Genomic DNA, 17,289 nt, shown 5'->3' with positions numbered 1-17,289 from the left:
TCAGGGTCTTTTCAAATATGTCACTCCTTTGCATCAGGTGGCTAAAGTATTGGAGCTTCAGCTTCAGCATCAGTCCTTCCAATGAATATTCAGGACTGATTTCCTTTAGGATGGACTGGTTGGATCTCCGTGCAGTCCAAGGAACTCTCAAGAGTCTTCTCCAATACCACAGTTCAAAAGCATCAATTCTTTGGCGCTCAGCTTTCTTTATAGTCCAGCTCTCACATTCATACATGACTACTGGAAAAAACATAGCTATAACTAGAGGGACCTTTGTTGGCAGAGTAATGTCTCTGCTTTTTAATATGCTGTCTACATTGGTCATAACTTTTCTTTCAAGGAGCAAGCATCTTTTAATTTCATGGCTGCTGTCACCATCTGCAGTGATTTCGGAGCACAAAAAGATAAAGTCTGCCACTGTTTCCATTGTTTCCCCATCTATTTGCCATGAAATGATGGGGCCATATGCTATGAACTTAGTTTTATGAATTTTGAGATTTAAACCAACTTTTCCACTCTCCTCTTTCTTTCACTTTCATCAAGAAGCTCTTTTCTTTAGTTCTTCTTGGCTTTCTGCCATAAGGGTGGTGTCATCTACATATCTGAGGTTATTGATATTTCTCCCAGCAATCTTGATTCCAGCTTAGCTGGTAATAAAGCTCAGGTTGCTTTTCCTATTGTTTACTAAAATTATAAATGACTTCAAATCCCTTATGACTATACAGGGGAAGTGAGAAATAGATTTAAGGGACTAGATCTGATAGACATAGTGCCTGATGAACTATAGACAGAGGTTCGTGACATTGTACAGGAGACAGGAATCAAGACCATCCCCAAGAAAAATAATGCAAAAAAGCAAAATGGCTGTCTGAGGAGGCCTTACAAAGAGCTGTGAAAAGAAGGGAAACAAAAAGCAAAGGAGACAGCAAAGATATACCCATCTTAATGCAGAGTTCCAAAGAATAGCAAGGAGAGATAAGAAAGCCTTCCTCAGTGATCAATGCAACAAAATAGAGGAAAACAATAGAATGGGAAAGACTAGAGGTCTCTTCAAGAAAATTATAGATACCAAGGGAATATTTCATGCAAAGCTGGGCTCAATAAAGGACAGAAATTGTAGGGACCTAACAGAAGCAGAAAATATTAACAAGAGGTGGCAAGAATACACAGAACTGTACAAAAAAGATTTTCATGACCCAGATAATCATGATGGTGTGATCACTCACCTAGAGCCAGACAGCCTGGAATGTGAAGTCAAATGGGTCTTAGGAAGCATCATTATGAACAAAGCTAGTGGAGGTGATGGAATTCCAGTTGAGCTATTTCAAATCCTAAAAGATGATGCTGTGAAAGTGCTGCACTCAGTATGCCAGCAAATTGGGAAAACTCAGCAGTGGCCACAGGACTGGAAAAGGTCAGTTTTCATTCCAATCCCAAAGAAAGACAATGCCAAAGAATGCTCAAACTACTACTCAATTGCACTCATCTCACACACTAGTAAAGTGATGCTTAAAATTCTCCAAGCCAGGCTTCAGCAATACATGAACCGTGAACTTCCTGATGTTCAAGCTGGTTTTAGAAAAGGCAGAGGAACCAGAGATCAAATTGCCAACATCCACTGGATCATGGAAAAAGCAAGAGAGTTCCAGAAACACATCTACTTCTGCTTACTGCCTGTGCCAAAGCCTATGACTGTGTGGATCATAATAAACTGTGGAAGATTCTGAAAGAGATGAGAATACCAGACCACCTGACCTGCTTCTTGAGAAATTTGTATGCAGGTCAGGAAGCAACAATTAGAACTGGACATGAAACAACAGACTGGTTCCAAATAGGAAAAAGAGTACATCAAGGCTGTATATTGTCACTGTGCTTATTTAACTTATATGCAGAGTACATCGTGAGAAATGCTGGGCTGGAAGAAGCACAAGCTGGAATCAAGAGTGCTGGGAGAAATATCAATAACCTCAGATATGCAGATGACACCACCCTTATGGCAGAAAGTGAAGAAGAACTAAAGAGGCTCTTGATGAAAGTGAAAGAGGAGAGTAAAAATGTTGGCTTAAAGCTCAACATTCAGAAAACTAAGATCATGGCATCCGGTCCCATCGCTTAGTGGCAGATAGATGGGGAAATAATGGAAACAATGGGTGATTTTATTTTTCTGGGCTCCGAAATTACTGCAGATGGCGATTGCAGCCATGAAATTAAAAGATGCTTATTGCTTGGAAGGAAAGTTATGACCAACCTAGATAGCATATTGAAAAGCACAGACATTACTTTGCCAACAAAAGTTCGTCTAGTCAGGGCTATGGTTTTTCCAGTGGTCATGTATGGATATGAGATTTGGACTATAAAGAAAGCTGAGCACCAAAGAATTGATGCTTTTGAACTGTGGTGTTCGAGAAGACTCTTGAGAGTCCCTTGGGCTGCAAGGAGATCCATCCATTCATCCTAAAGGATATCAGTCCTGGGTGTTCATTGGAAGGACCAATATTGAAGCTGAAACTCCAATACTCTGGCCACCTTGTGTGAAGAGCTGACTAATTTGAAAAGACCCTGATGCTGGAAAAGATTGAGGTCAGGAGGAGAAAGGGACGACTGAAGATGAGATGGTTGCATGGCATCACTGACTCGATGGACATGGGTTTTGGTGGACTCTGGGAGTTGTTGATCGATAGGGAGGTCTGGTGTGTTGCGGTTCATGGTGTCGCAACAGTCGGACACGACTGACTGACTGAACTGAACTGAACTGATAAACGATCTGTTTCTAAAGGCATAAAAATGTAATTTTAAATACATAAACCAAAACACCAATTCCTTCAGTGATATACTTACAATGGAATAAATTTATTTTCTTATTACAGGTTTATATTTAAGTAATTAATGTCTGTGTATGTAAAAGTCATATGAGAAGGAATTAAATTATGGCTAATTTGTGCTTAAGTTTTGTCCTCAATAATGGTAGGATAAATACATGGCTAAAATATTCACTGCTCAGGCAAGAATAAAATCCTTCGGCAATACAAATGAGTGCTGACTAACTGATTTTTTCTGTATTCCAAAATTTGTTCAGAAGTAAAATGCTGCAAATCGAAACCTGATTTTCCATTAATATAAATTTGGCCCTCCATAGGCACAGGTACCCCATCCTTTGATTCAACCAAACAAGGATTGAAAACATTTGGAGAAAAAATTTCGGGGAGTTTAAAAAAATAAAATTTGAATTTGCTGCCCACTGGCAATGTTTATTCAGAATTTATTAAATACATTGTATTTATAGCTATTACATATAATTTACATTCTATTAAGAATTATAAGTATTCTGGCGATGATTTAAGTATATAAAACATGTGCTCAGTTATATGCCAATACTACACCACTTTATATATGGGACATAAACATGGGGAGTGGGTGATCCTGGAACCAATACCCCTTGAATACTTAAGGATGGCTGACTACTGAAAAACTAGTGATGCATTACCATAGAAAATACATTAATTCAACTATATAATTTGATGACTGCCTTCATTTAAGGGGTGGAATGGGGGAGGAGGGGTCAGCACAACTATGATTTAAAATCAGCTCTGCCACCCAAAACATGAGATTTCAGACTATAACATATTTCCATTTTTTTTTTCCAATTTCTGAAATACTAGCATTTAGACTAGAGATTGCATTAAGTTCTTTTTTTCTTTAATGCACAAATGTTTTCCAAACTAAAACTATGATCTGGCATCTTGAAGAGTTGTAATGAACACATGTTATGGCAACTCTCCAATGAGTCAAATTCTGTGTAATTCCCATCCTTTGAGTGTATGTGGAATCTTTAACCTGTTTCTAACCAATAGAAAATGGCAAAGGCGATACTTTATTACTACTTCTATTATTAGATCACATTTTATAAACTCCATTTTAGGAAACTGGAATATGAAGTCTCTTGCTGACCTTGAAGAAGCAAACAGTCATGTGAACTTTCTATGGAGAGATCCACATACTAAGCAATGGAAGACAGTCTTTAAAACCTGAGGACAGCTCTCATTTAAAAGCCAATAAGAAGCTGGGCCCTCAGTCATAAGAAAATGCATTTTGCCAACAACGTCATTGAGCTTAGAAGGGTATTGTTCACATTCTTCCAGAAGAGAAGGTAGCCCTGTTGATACCTTAATTACAGTATTATGGGATCTTGAGCAGAGGACTCTACTAAATCAGACCCAGAATCCTGACATATAGTGAGATTATATGTGTTGTGTTAAGCCCCCAAATTTGGGACAATTTGCTACCTAGCAATGGAAAATAAATACAGGAATGAAGTCTCTGATCTTTTGTCTCTTTGGAAAATTGCTGGTTGGAGAAAATAACAAAAAACAAAAGAAACTAGCAAGCAAAAATTCATCCGAGTGTGAGGAGTCATATATTTTTGTTTATTTCCAAGTGGTTTCTTTTTTTTTTTACGTTTTTTGCACTTTTATTATGTTTTGTGATAAGGGAAATGTTATACCTCTCCTAGCAGATATTTGGTTAAACTTTTTAGTATTATAAGCATAATCTTGGTATAGAATTGTCTTCTACTTTTGGCCTGGTTTTGTAAAATTAAGAATGACAAAACTATATTACTTTCTTTCCTTAGCCATTCACCCCTTGTTAGAGTCATAACACTTGAATCTGTACTGTTACTGTCCAATGATTCCTTGTAATGCTTATTGAGTAAATCCCCAGTAAATTAGAGCAATTATCTGAAGAGGTCAAACTCCATTACTAACAAGTATGTTCAATACTTTAAAAATATTCTTTATTTACATTTTCACTTAAGTGCAGTATTTCTAGTAAGATTCTAAGCTCAGAACTTTGCGCTCAAGAAAACCTAGGAGAGCACTACTTCATTTTATAGGCTGGGATAGATTTCCCAGGAAAGTTGAAATTACTGCTCAAGATTAGTCATGTATAATATCATGGAATTAGTACAAGAACGTGGGACTTGGGATTTACAAAAATATATTTGAACATTTATACAGTCACATAAGATTTTGAAAATTTCTTAAAATTTAAATAACACTTAAATGTAAAATAAAACAATAATCATCATTCCTTCCATCTAAAGTTAAACATTGTTAGCACCTCGACATTTTGCTACCATTTGTACAGACAAGTATTGTATTGTACTGCACAAATATGAGCTCTCAAAACTGTAAGCATAAAAGAATTATCATAAAATATGCATCAAGAAAAAACCATCTAGCGCAGGTGGTATTACCTTGTTAATTGAAGTGGCAGAGCAGAGACCTGAGTGGAACACAACCAGGTGGGCTCTTGAAGTAGATTCCTTATTCTGAAATTCCTTAGGAAGTTCACTTGGAAATTTAAATGAGGTTAGCCCTCATTAAGGCAGTGCCCTTTGAAAGAAGAATTGAGGAGGAAATGGACTCATCGTCTCAGAAAAAGCACTGTAAAAAGAGGAACAATCTGTTAAAAATTCTGAGGTGGAACAAGAAGTTTTGTATTTTAAAATCAGCAAGGAGGCCATTGTGGTTGATTGAAGTTCTTCTTGTACTCAACAGTGCTTTTACAAATGAGTCCCCTACTGTATCTATGACCTCACCTTGCTACCATCTTCCAGCTTATTTTACTCCAGCATCATTTGCATTTAAGCAGTTTTAAGAAAATGAGTGCACAATCATCTTACTATGTTACTTTACATGCTGTGTTGTTAATAGATGATATGATTCTGTGCTTACTGCAAGTGTACTGTAACTAGAGAATTAGATTCAGCCAGTGTTGTTTTTCTCCTGAGGTGGGAAAAAAAAAAAAAAGGAAAGAAAGCATTTTAAGAGTGGTTAGGGTATGCAATGAGATGATTATAATGATTGACTATGGGGTTCAAGCATAGTGAGAAGAAATTATATTAATGGTGATATGATTGAAATAGCTGATGTAAATGAAAAGTTAGCAGAATTAAAAGATCATCATCATTGGGGAAAGGAGCTTAGGATTCAATAAGTAATAAATGAACAAAGCAGAAAATAGAAGGTGTTGAAGTCAGTGAGATGTATGTCACAGACAGCACTTATTAGTAATGCTAAATTTAGGATTATGAATAAAGCAATGAAGGATGAGGCTTCTCTAGGACAAAACCAATACCTGAAAGGGCTACAGAGGAACTGCGGTTGTCAGGAGAGAGACTTTCATAAAAGCAGGGATATTCACGAAGGAAGTATTCAGATAAAGTACTGTATAAATAAAATATTCAGTGGTTTGCCAAATCCAAAAATGACAGTGAGAATATTTTTAAGAAGTGAAGTAACATGAGAGGCAGGAATGAAATAAGGTACATAGAGAAACTAATGAAATTAAACTTCAAGACATGACTTTGGAGTCTTGGTGCTTTCATATTGTGAATGGGGATGAAGATAATGTGTTTCATATTAGACACTCAAGGAAGAGAGTGCTAATGGTATTTCGAGTATTGTGAAATAGAAGAACTGGGTATGTGGAGCTTCTCATGATCCCTCACAACTGAAGCTGTTGCAGGAAGGGGGACCCCTTCCAGGGCCCAAAACTGGGCTCTTGTCTAACACTCGGAAATGAACTGTCCGAGGAGACACACGTGCTGACAAGGAAAGAGATTTTATTGGGAAAGGGCACCAGGGTGGAGAGCAGTAGGGTAAAGGAACCCAGGAGAACTGCTATGCCGCCTGGCTCGCAGTCTCGGGTTTTATGGTGATGGGATTAGTTTTCGGGTGGTCTTTGGCCAATCATTCTAATTCAGAGTCTTTACTGGTGGTGCATGCATTGCTCAGCCAAGATGGATGCTCGTGAGAGGGATTCTGGGAAGTGGACGGACACGCAGTGTCTCCTTTCGACCTTTCCTGAACTCTTTTGGTTGGTGGTGGCTTATTAGTTCCATATTCCTTATCAGGATCTGCTGTCATAAAACAACTCATGCAAATGGTTACTATGGTGCCTGGCCAGGGTGGGCGGTTTCAATTAGTGTGCTTCCCCTAACAAAGCTAAGACATTGACTTCAAGGAAGGCGAGTGTTTTTCTGGGTACTTGAGTCACTTTTGCCTAAAGTATCATCAACGTTGAGCAGAAGAACTAGTTAGCTATAGTGTTTGAGTCAGGACAGGGAATTTGATTTTGACCCTTGGAGAACTGGAAAAATTACTTAAGAGTTGCTCAAGACTCTACATTGGCCACTACTGATACAGTTGACAGTGTTCATGGAATCTTCATACAATTTAGGAACACAGGACTCAGCTGATTCCTACAGAACATTATTCAAGGCACCATGCAAAGAAATATATAGATATAATGGTTTTATTAACTATGTAAAGACAAATTTGAAGAGGTAAACATGAACTGATAGAAATTGAATCAGTAGGGCTAATTAATGAGGTTTTAATATTTTAGTTTATTCTAGCATATTCTCTTTGAACTATTACTCTCTTTCAGTATAGGAAATAGTTATACTTTTAGGTCTTAAATTATGTCCTATATTAAAAATCTTCATTCTTTACATAGTGCTACAGAACAATATTTATAAAATGTAAATGCTTAAAAGTTCAAATGAAGATTCTACTTGGCAATAATAGCTTTGTCACATTAGGCAAATCACTTAACTTTTATTGACCTTGATTTCTTTATCTGTTAAAGATGGCAGTGCCTTTTATTAAGCTTTTCTGTTCTCTTGCATCCAGAGCATACTTCTATTATGACTAAGGTAACCATACAACTTATCTTCTAAATTATGGCAATTTTGAGAGTGAAAGCAGATGCTAGTTATAAATGTTGAAGATATACTTTTTACTAATTAATCTTAATTAAAGATATCTTTTCTCATCATTTTCTACTTTTGAAAAATGACAATATTCTATTAAAAAAAAAAAAAACTGTCACTATGAGGTAGCACTCTCATGAGGGCTCAGATTATACACTCTAAATTCAGAGAGTCAAAAGTTTTGTACTGAAAGATTGGTAGATCATGGGATATAGAAGAGTTACAAAGGTTATAAAGGAGTAATTAACAAGCTATATTTTAACATGATTAATAATTAATTTAATATGATTTCTTAAGTAATTCAAAGTAATATGAATTACTTCATATTTTTATGGCAATTTGCTCAAATGATTAATTTGAACAAATTGCCATAAAAATATGAAGTAGTGAAATGCTAATACTATGGGGAAAATGTCTTTGATATCAGGAAACTATGTTTTGATGTAATCTATATGATCTTGGGAAATTTTCCCATTCTCATTCTAGATTTTATTATTGTAAAATATGATCTTAAAAGCCCAATTAACTGAGTTATTTTAAAGGATTGTGAAAACTTTTGAGCAAAATGTTTCACACAAATTAGGTTTTTAATTAATGTTTGTAATTCTACCCTTCATTTGGGTATTAATACCATTTAAAACTTAAGAAAATATATAAAAGTTACTTTTTGTTCTCTAGCCAAACAGAAAATAATAAATCTGTCCTATGTTTTGACAACTCTAAATTAGGAGACAAATGCACAGTTAGTTATAAATGAACCTCTACAGAAAAGAGCAATGGTTGCAATTAACAAAGAATGATAACCAATCTTACTTTTATCTCTTAAGGAGATGGTCATTCTTTAACATGTGCCTTAAAAAAAAAAAAAAAAAAAAAAAGTAAAGATAAGCTCCTAAACCTTATCTATGCCAATAAATTGTAGGGACTTTTTTTCTGAGGCATTTTAGAGATTATTCTCTGTTATTCTCATTACCTAACCAGTTTAATACAAATGACTTCCACATTAATTGTGGTTTAAGATTTCAACATTAGAAACTTTGTGTTATATATTTAAAAATGAAATATAGACTGAGGATAAAATGAAAAAACATTATGTTTAAAAAATGAATTTGAGATGAGAAGCCTAATGAATGTAAAATAAACATAACTATAAATAAAGTAAACATAACTATAATATCTCTGAGGGAGAGGCAGCAAAAGGCTTTTAGTAGACAAAATATCAATACTATGCCATAGACATGGTGAAGATATGGTCCACATTTTCCAGGATAAATTTTATTTCATTCCAAGTGACATTTTAAAATATACAAAATATGCTTATTCCAGTTTCTGCATATATAAAACTTTTGTGTAAATAGACTTTGTCAGCATATTAATATGACATTTTGGATCACACAGTACCATCATTGAATATGTAAGTGTCCCTATTCTCCTGGTTTTCTTGCTATCACAAGTTAAACATTCTCATCTGGCATACATAGTTTATACTTAGCTAATTATTCTTACAATGCTGAAAGAAATTAACCTGAAAAGAAGTCGATTAATGACCTGTTTGATAATTCATGGTGAAGAGATCTTATGTACTGGCTTGTATGGAGAGTTCAAACACTCCACTCTACCTTGAAGAAACTATTTTAATCCAGGAAGTTATGAATAAAAAGAGTCAGTTTGCAATAAACAATGATAGGTAGCACACCCATGTGGGTACATTCTATATAGTCAATTACATCTGAATATGTTTGGGGAAGAATATATATGTGTATACACATTTTGTTGTTTAGTCACTCATTTGTGTTTGACACTTTGAGACCTGCCAGGCTCCTCTGTCCATGGGATTTTCCAAGCAAGATTACTGGAATGGGTTACTATTTCCTTCTCCAGGGAATTTTCCTAACCCAGGGATCAAACCCATGTCTCCACATCCCCTGCATTGCAGGCGGATTCTTTACCACTGAGCCACCAAGGAAGACTGTATAAATATATACATGTGTATATACATATTTACAATATCCTTTAGATTTTATTCAAATTTTGCATATTAATGTATATATTTTCCTTTAAATATAGAATGAAGTAAACATAAATATAACTTTTGTAGATAAGGAAACCAGGACTTAAAGCTGAATGGACTTTTAATAGAATTTTGATTTTTTAATAGCTACATTCCATGGTGACAGTATTCAGTGGAGCCAACAATTACCAAATGAGTCTTTTTAGTCCATATTGCACTGATACATAAACACATATAAGAATAATACAAAATCAGAAATCACTGAAGATCTAGCTGTATATGACTATTGTAAATTTAGTATCTATAGATTATAATGCTTAATCACATAGATTTTAGAATTAAATCTATCAGACGATCCTGTCTGTACAATTTGCATAATATTGGGCAAGTTCCTTAACTTCTCTAATCTTCCTAATTGAAATTAACTGATATTGAGAAACTTTGTATTTGTTGTTCTTAGACCTCTTTTATGGTCTCAGATGACTTCATCTTATAAAAAATTTTGTATTATGAATACTTACTACACTAACAATGTACTAATCACAAAGTTCATGTTATTATATATAGGGATGGAAACTGCAATCCACTAATTATAAGTCTCAATCAGGGATTTTAAAATGATATTGATAAAATAAGATTAAATCACAAGCAAATTTAGAGGCAGATATGTATATAAAACAAGTTTCATGAATCCCATTATACTGTGTAGAATTTCTTAATATAAAAATGTAAAATAAGTAATACTTATAGAATATTTTCTTGAAAGAGCCCACCTTTTTCCATGCATGTTTTCTTTGAGATATGATAAGAAATGTGAGGGATTCTCTAGCTAGTAGATAAGAAATAGTCCACAAATATGGTAGTCAATATAAACTTTATGTTCAAAGGAAAGTATTTAAAATTTTGAAATTTGAAATCTCTGGATTTTCAAATATATCTATTTGAAATCTCTGGAATTAGATTTAGCAAGTTTTCTGATCCAAATATACCCTTTATTATTCCATTCTCATGTTTTGCTCATTTCAGTGAATGAACTGAATGGTATTACCATCTGTCTAGAGTGTCCATAATGGGAATCTAGGAATCATCTTTTATTTCTCACTTTCCACTATTCTTTGCTAATCCATAAACAAATCCTGTTTATTGTATATTTACTACTGACATACTGGTTTAGGCCACAATTCTCTTCTGCTAGGCAAGTGAAACAAGCATTCTAATTTTCTTCTTCCTTCTCTTTGACCTTTTATCAGTTCATTCTAAATTTACTGGTAATGTAGTCTTCAAATATAAATCAGATTGTTATTTGCTTACTTGAATTCCTTCATTAGTTTGCATCCCACTGCACTTAAATTAAAACCCAGAAATTTTTCTACAGCATACAATTTCCAGAATAATACGCTCTTCCTAGTCCTTCAGTTTCATGTAATCTATCTTTTTTGGCATAATAAACCACAGCCACACTGATACTCTTTCAGTTCCTTGAACATGTCAAACTCTAAACTTTCTCTCACTTTATGGCTTCTTCACATGATTTTCATTTTGCCTGGAATGTTTTTCTCCCATTCTTGGCATCGTTAGCTCCCCGTCATTTTAAGCACAATTTCTGACTATGAATTTCTATGAAGACTATCTAACCATAATACAGCACATTCTTTTATTATACAGTTCTCTCTCTGCCTCATTTCATAGTCCTCCACAACTTGAATGTAATTTATTTTTCATTTTTTGCTTGGCTTAATATGTCCATCCCATTTAAAGATTCACAAAGCACAGAAAAAGGTATCTCACTTGTTTATCACTATTTTCTTTGTATTTAATATGGTGCCTGGCACATGATACATTCTAAATAAATTCCTATTAAATTTACACAATAATTGTTTTTCAATCAGATTAGGCATCTGATTTTTGATGTGAAAATGTCCTTTAAAACAAAATAGAAAATATTCAGCTCTTAGAAAATACATTACAATTCTAGACATTTTGCAAAAATTAATTTAATCCTCCAAATTAAAAGGTTCCATAATCTATACTTTACAGAAGTTCAAAGCACAGAGCTGACTGATAGAAGAAGCATCTACTGCAAATTCTCTGGGTTTCCACTTTCATTTATCTGTCTAAATTCATTTTCACTAATATGAATATCCTCCACTTGGAGATAGAAAAAAGTGAAGCCTGAGTAGCTTATAAAAATTCCCTAAATCATTATTACTTATGAGTTGGAAAAAAAGTGGAATTTGGACATGTTTATTAGATATTATAGTTCATTAATTTCCCTGATATATTTTTCTGATATATATATATATATAATATATATATATAATATATATATATATTATATATATAACTTTTTAGAGTCATAAGAATTAGAGAATATATATGATTTAGGGCCAAGTTCTGAAACTTGTAGTCATTCCACTATAATGCCAAGTCTATACAGGCACACCTCAGAAATACTATGGGTTCAGTTCCAGACTAGTTTTAAAAAGCAAGTATCACAATAAAGTGAGTTGCAAAATTTTTGGTTTCCCAGGGCACAGAAAAATTTTATTTACACTACTCCATAACTATTACCCATTTATAATGCTTCTAAGAACTGTAGATACTTTAATTAAAAAATACTGCATTGTTAAAAATGCTATCATCTAAGTCTTCAACAAGTTCCAAGTTTTTGCCAATGCGAGGTTTAAATACTGTGAAAACTACCAAAATGTGAGTCACAGACAGGAAGTCAACAAATACTATTAGAAAAATGATGCCTATAGATTTGCTTGACATAGAATTTTGATGAGGCTTTAATGTGGAATAAAAAAGAGGCAAATCTGCAAAGCATGAAAACGTGAAACCAATAAAATGAAGGTATGACTATAATTTAAATAAGTAACAGTAATGACTTGTACATAAACGTACCATATTATCTTTATACTAATTTGAAAATCAGATTGTTGAAAAATTATTATCATTTTAGAAGATGTAATAGTCTTAAAGGATTCAGAATCCAGGTATGACAAATGACAACAATGTAATTAAAATAAGTATCTAAAAAATGTACTCAGTTAATACATCTTCTGTGAATATGTTGATCCCAACACTGTACTACTAGAGTTGGAAGAAAAAAAGACTCATGGGTTTATAAAATAAATAATTCATCAAATTAACTAAAATTAAAAGAAATTAATTTAAATACTGGTCTGCCTATATTATTTTTTTCCTATAATATGTAAAGGATACATCAAGATAACCTACATTTATAAATCCTAGAGAAAAAACTTTTCTCTAGATGAAAGTGCAATCAGTTCAGTTCAGTCACTCAGTCGTGTCCGACTCTTTGTGACCCCATGAATCTCAGCATACCAGGCCTCCCTGTCCATCACCAACTCCCGGAGTTCACCCAGACTCACATCCATTGAGTCAGTGATGCCATCCAGCCATCTCATCCTCTGTCGTCCCCTTCTCCTCCTGCCCCCAATCCCTCCCAGCATCAGGGTCTTTTTCAATGAGTCAACTCTTCGCATGAGGTGGCCAAAGTACTGGAGTTTCAGCTTTAGCATCATTCCTTCCAAAGAAATCCCAGGGCTGATCTCCTTCAGAATGGACTGGTTGGATCTCCTTGCAGTCCAAGGGACTCTCAAGAATCTTCTCCAACACCACAGTTCAAAAGCATCAATTCTTCGGTGCTCAGCTTTCTTCACAGTCTAACTCTCACATCCATATATGACCACTGGAAAAACCATATCCTTGACTACACGGACCTTTGTTGGCAAAGTAATGTCTCTGCTTTTGAATATGCTATCTAGGTTGATCATAACTTTCCTTCCAAGGAGTAAGCATCTTTTAATTTCATGGCTGCAGTCACCATCTGCAGTGATTTTGGAGGCCAGAAAAATAAAGTCTGACACTGTTTCCACTGTTTCCCCATCTATTTCCCATGAAGTGATGGGACCAGATGCCACGATCTTCGTTTTCTGAATGTTGAGCTTTAAGCCAACTTTTTCATTCTCCGCTTTCACTTTCATCAAGAGGCTTTTTAGTTCCTCTTCACTTTCTGCCATAAGGGTGGTGTCTAGTCTGTAAAGGAAATACTTAAACTAATTTTGGAATATTAAAATCCCAATGCTCATACCATTAGAGAAAATCATTTGTACATATTTGCCAAAAGCACATTAGCAATTGAAGAAATGCCATGTGTAAAAGTAAAAGCTGATAAAGCAACAACAGACTATTTGATGCAAGCACTTTTTAAAAACTGTATAATCGTTGTCATTCTGAGAAATCTAAAATGGTCTAATAAAGTTCTAAAAAGTTATCTTTTTTTAATGTCTGGCACTTCTGATAATGATAAATATAGGAAGATTACTTATTGATCAAAATGAAATAAAATAATTTTTATGATGTGTATTTTTTTTCAGGTTTTAAAACTTTTTATTTGCATAAAAAATGTGCATTCCAATCATTAAAATCATTTGAACAACAACAACAACAACAAAAATAGCACTCGGATTAAACTGCATTTTACAGCCCGCAGAACACCTAGAACCAGCTTTGTACTCTAGATTTCACTGTTGTCCCACCCAGCTGCCTCCTTCACCAACATGCAAATTCTTTTCCTTCCCTGTCAGCCACACAGGCAAATGGGAGAGGCAGGCGTGGGCCTACATTGTCAGGAGTTCTCCATTCTTTGATGTGAAAAGGAGTAGCACAGTCTTTTAATCTCGATCCAACCTCTTTGCATCTTACAAAATTACACAGCTAAAAGAAGTAAAATAAGAAGGCAATGCTTGTGGAATGTACAGTGCATACTGGCGGTGCATGCTTCATTATAACTCGCCTGCTTGCTTCTCCTGTTCAATCATTTCTTTTGAAGGCAATGGATTTTTCTCTTGCGTTTCTGTTTTCTTCAATCTGATTTATCGAACTGCACAATGTCAGCCATATCAGGTTTGTCAGACATGGTTGCAGAAGGTGTGGAGCAAGCTGCCAGCAATTAAAGTCTGGTCTGCACTGTGGCCACCACCAAGTGCCAATGTATATGATTTCAACTGCTATATTTTAGCTATTTTAAAGAAAGTCTTAATTTCTCTAAGGAAGTACAAGTCCTCCAAGCTTATTATTTTGATATTTATTTGGAGTACAAATTATGAAATTTTTATTTGTATTAGTTTTGTTTCTCCAGGAAATAGTCATCAAAAAACCACTTTTCTCTTTCCTTGATAATTTTATGCATTAATGTAAGTGTTATGTCAGGTTATAAAGTCATTTTACATTAAACTATTTTGAGGTGTCATATAAGGTACATTATGCTCAAAGAGTTTCTTATTGATAGAAATTAAAGAAAATGTGGTGTTTCATTGACATTATATGTATCTGCTATTTCTCTATCAGTTCCTGATATAACAAGGAAAATATCACAAATGGAAAACATGATAAAGTTCCTACCCTTTCATTTTGTTTTAAGCACTGACATTAATGAGCTGCATAAGGACCAACCATTCTTCTGTGGAAAAATTCTTACTAATGCATGCGGCAAAAAAAAAAAAAAAAAAAAAAAAATCACCTAATGTCAAAATTAAAATTGCATCAATGGTAAAAGTGCATCATGAATATTTGACTTGTTTTCCAAATGATAGAACTTAAAAAGTAATCCTGATTTTTTCACCAACATAAAAGCCTTGAAGAAAAGTGTAAAACTGTTTTTTATATTTCAAAGTAGAAGAAAACATTAACTGGACTAACTTGGAAAAAAAGAAATTTTTAATATCATGGATTTGTGTCTTAGAAGATGAGAGTCATTGCTTCAGTGTTTCTACCAATGACATCATTCACTTCAAAAAGATGACATTTCTGAGGCGTGGTCATAAGATGGCAGAGGAATAGGACGGGGAGACCACTTTTTCCCCCACAAATTCATCAATCTCGGCCCCAGAGACCGGCATCCTCCACCAAACTATGAGCAGGTTTCTAGCTACTAACCATATCTGCCAGGGGGGTAACAACCTGAGATCAGCTCCCCAGAGGAGACACATGGCATGCCTGAGACGATCTCTCGTGTCACACCCGGGAAACTGAGAGGCCGGGCCAGGGAGGTGATTAAGATGCATGGCCCACCTGGGACAGTGCACTCGCCAAGCACCTGGTCACTTGAACTGCTCAGACCTCAGAAGAGCACAAAACGCACGCCCAACTGAGTCTGTGACCTTGCAGAGTACTCAAGAACCTGAGCCTGAGTGGCTTAGAACTGGGAAGTGCATGAAATTCAGGGCCCATTTTGAATAGTGCTGTGCAGAGCACCCTGGAGCCTGAGAAGTATAGACCCAGAAAGCACACACTGCTGTGAGCTGGGGCAAACCGAGTGTGGTCCATACATTGTGAGCACTTCCTACACACACCAGTGATATTTGTTTGCAGTGTGCCTCCCTCCCAACAACACAACTGAACAAGTGAGCCTGAATAAGTGACTATCTTTGCCCCATTGTGTCAGGGCAGAAATTAGATGCCAAAAAGACTTGCAAACAGAAGAAGCCAAAATAAACAAAGAAAAGGGAACCGCTATGGAAGTGACAGGTGCAAAGATTAAAACCCTGTCATTAACATTGACAAAGCATTGGAGGGGTCTATAGACCTTGAGAACAAGTGCAAGCTGAAACAAGGAACAATCTGAAACGGAATTGACCTCACACTGCCCACAACAGCTCCAGAGAAATTTCTAGCTATATTTTTACTATTATTACTTTTTAATAATTTTTTTAAAAGTTTAAGTTCTTTATTACTCCTTGAATTTTCATTTTTCTCACCTACGCAGTTCAGTTCAGTTTGCTTCAGTCCCTCAGTCATGTCTGACCCTGCAACCCCATGAACTACAGCACGCCAGGCCTCCCTGTCCATCACCAACTCCCGGAGTTCACCCAAACCCATGTCCATTGAGTTGGTGATGCCATCCAACCATCTTATCCTCTGTCGTCCTCTTCTCCTCTTGCCCTCAATCTTTCCCAGCATCAGGGTCTTTTCAAATGAGTCAGCGCTTCACATGAAGTGGACAAAGTATTGGAGTTTCAGCTTCAACATCAGTCCTTCCAATGAACACCCAGGACTGATCTCCCTTAGGATGGACTGGTTGGATCTCCTTGCAGTCCAAGGGACTCTCAAGAGTCTTTTCCAATACCACAGTTCAAAAGCATCAACTCTTTGGCACTCAGCTTTCTTTATAGTCCAACTCTCACATCCATACATGACCACTGGGAAAACCATAGCCTTGACTAGACAGAACTTTGTTGGCAAAGTAATGTCTCTGCTTTTCAATATGCTGTATATGTTGGTCATAAATTTCCTTCCAAGGAGTAAGTGTCTTTTAATTTCATGGCTTCAATCACCATCTGCAGTAATTTCGGAACCCAGAAAAATAAAGTCAGCCACTGTGTCCACTGTTTCTCCATCTATTTGCCATGAAGTGGTGGGACTGGATGCCATGATCTTAGTTTTCTTAATGTTGAGCTTTAAGCCAACATTT

The 17,289-nt window shown here is 35.4% G+C and overlaps 1 pseudogene; it reads right to left on the bottom strand.

The window, feature by feature from the left end:
• Nucleotides 1-14,602: 14,602 nt before the first annotated feature.
• On the bottom strand, nt 14,603-15,813 carry LOC102414303 (annotated as a pseudogene).
• Between the last annotated feature and the right edge of the window lie 1,476 nt (nt 15,814-17,289).

This window comes from Bubalus bubalis, chromosome 1 (assembly GCF_019923935.1).
Source record: "Bubalus bubalis isolate 160015118507 breed Murrah chromosome 1, NDDB_SH_1, whole genome shotgun sequence".
NCBI classification, from domain to species: Eukaryota; Metazoa; Chordata; class Mammalia; order Artiodactyla; family Bovidae; genus Bubalus; species Bubalus bubalis.
The sequence above is the reverse complement of the archived record's forward strand: the minus strand, read 5'-3'. Positions and strand labels throughout refer to the sequence as shown.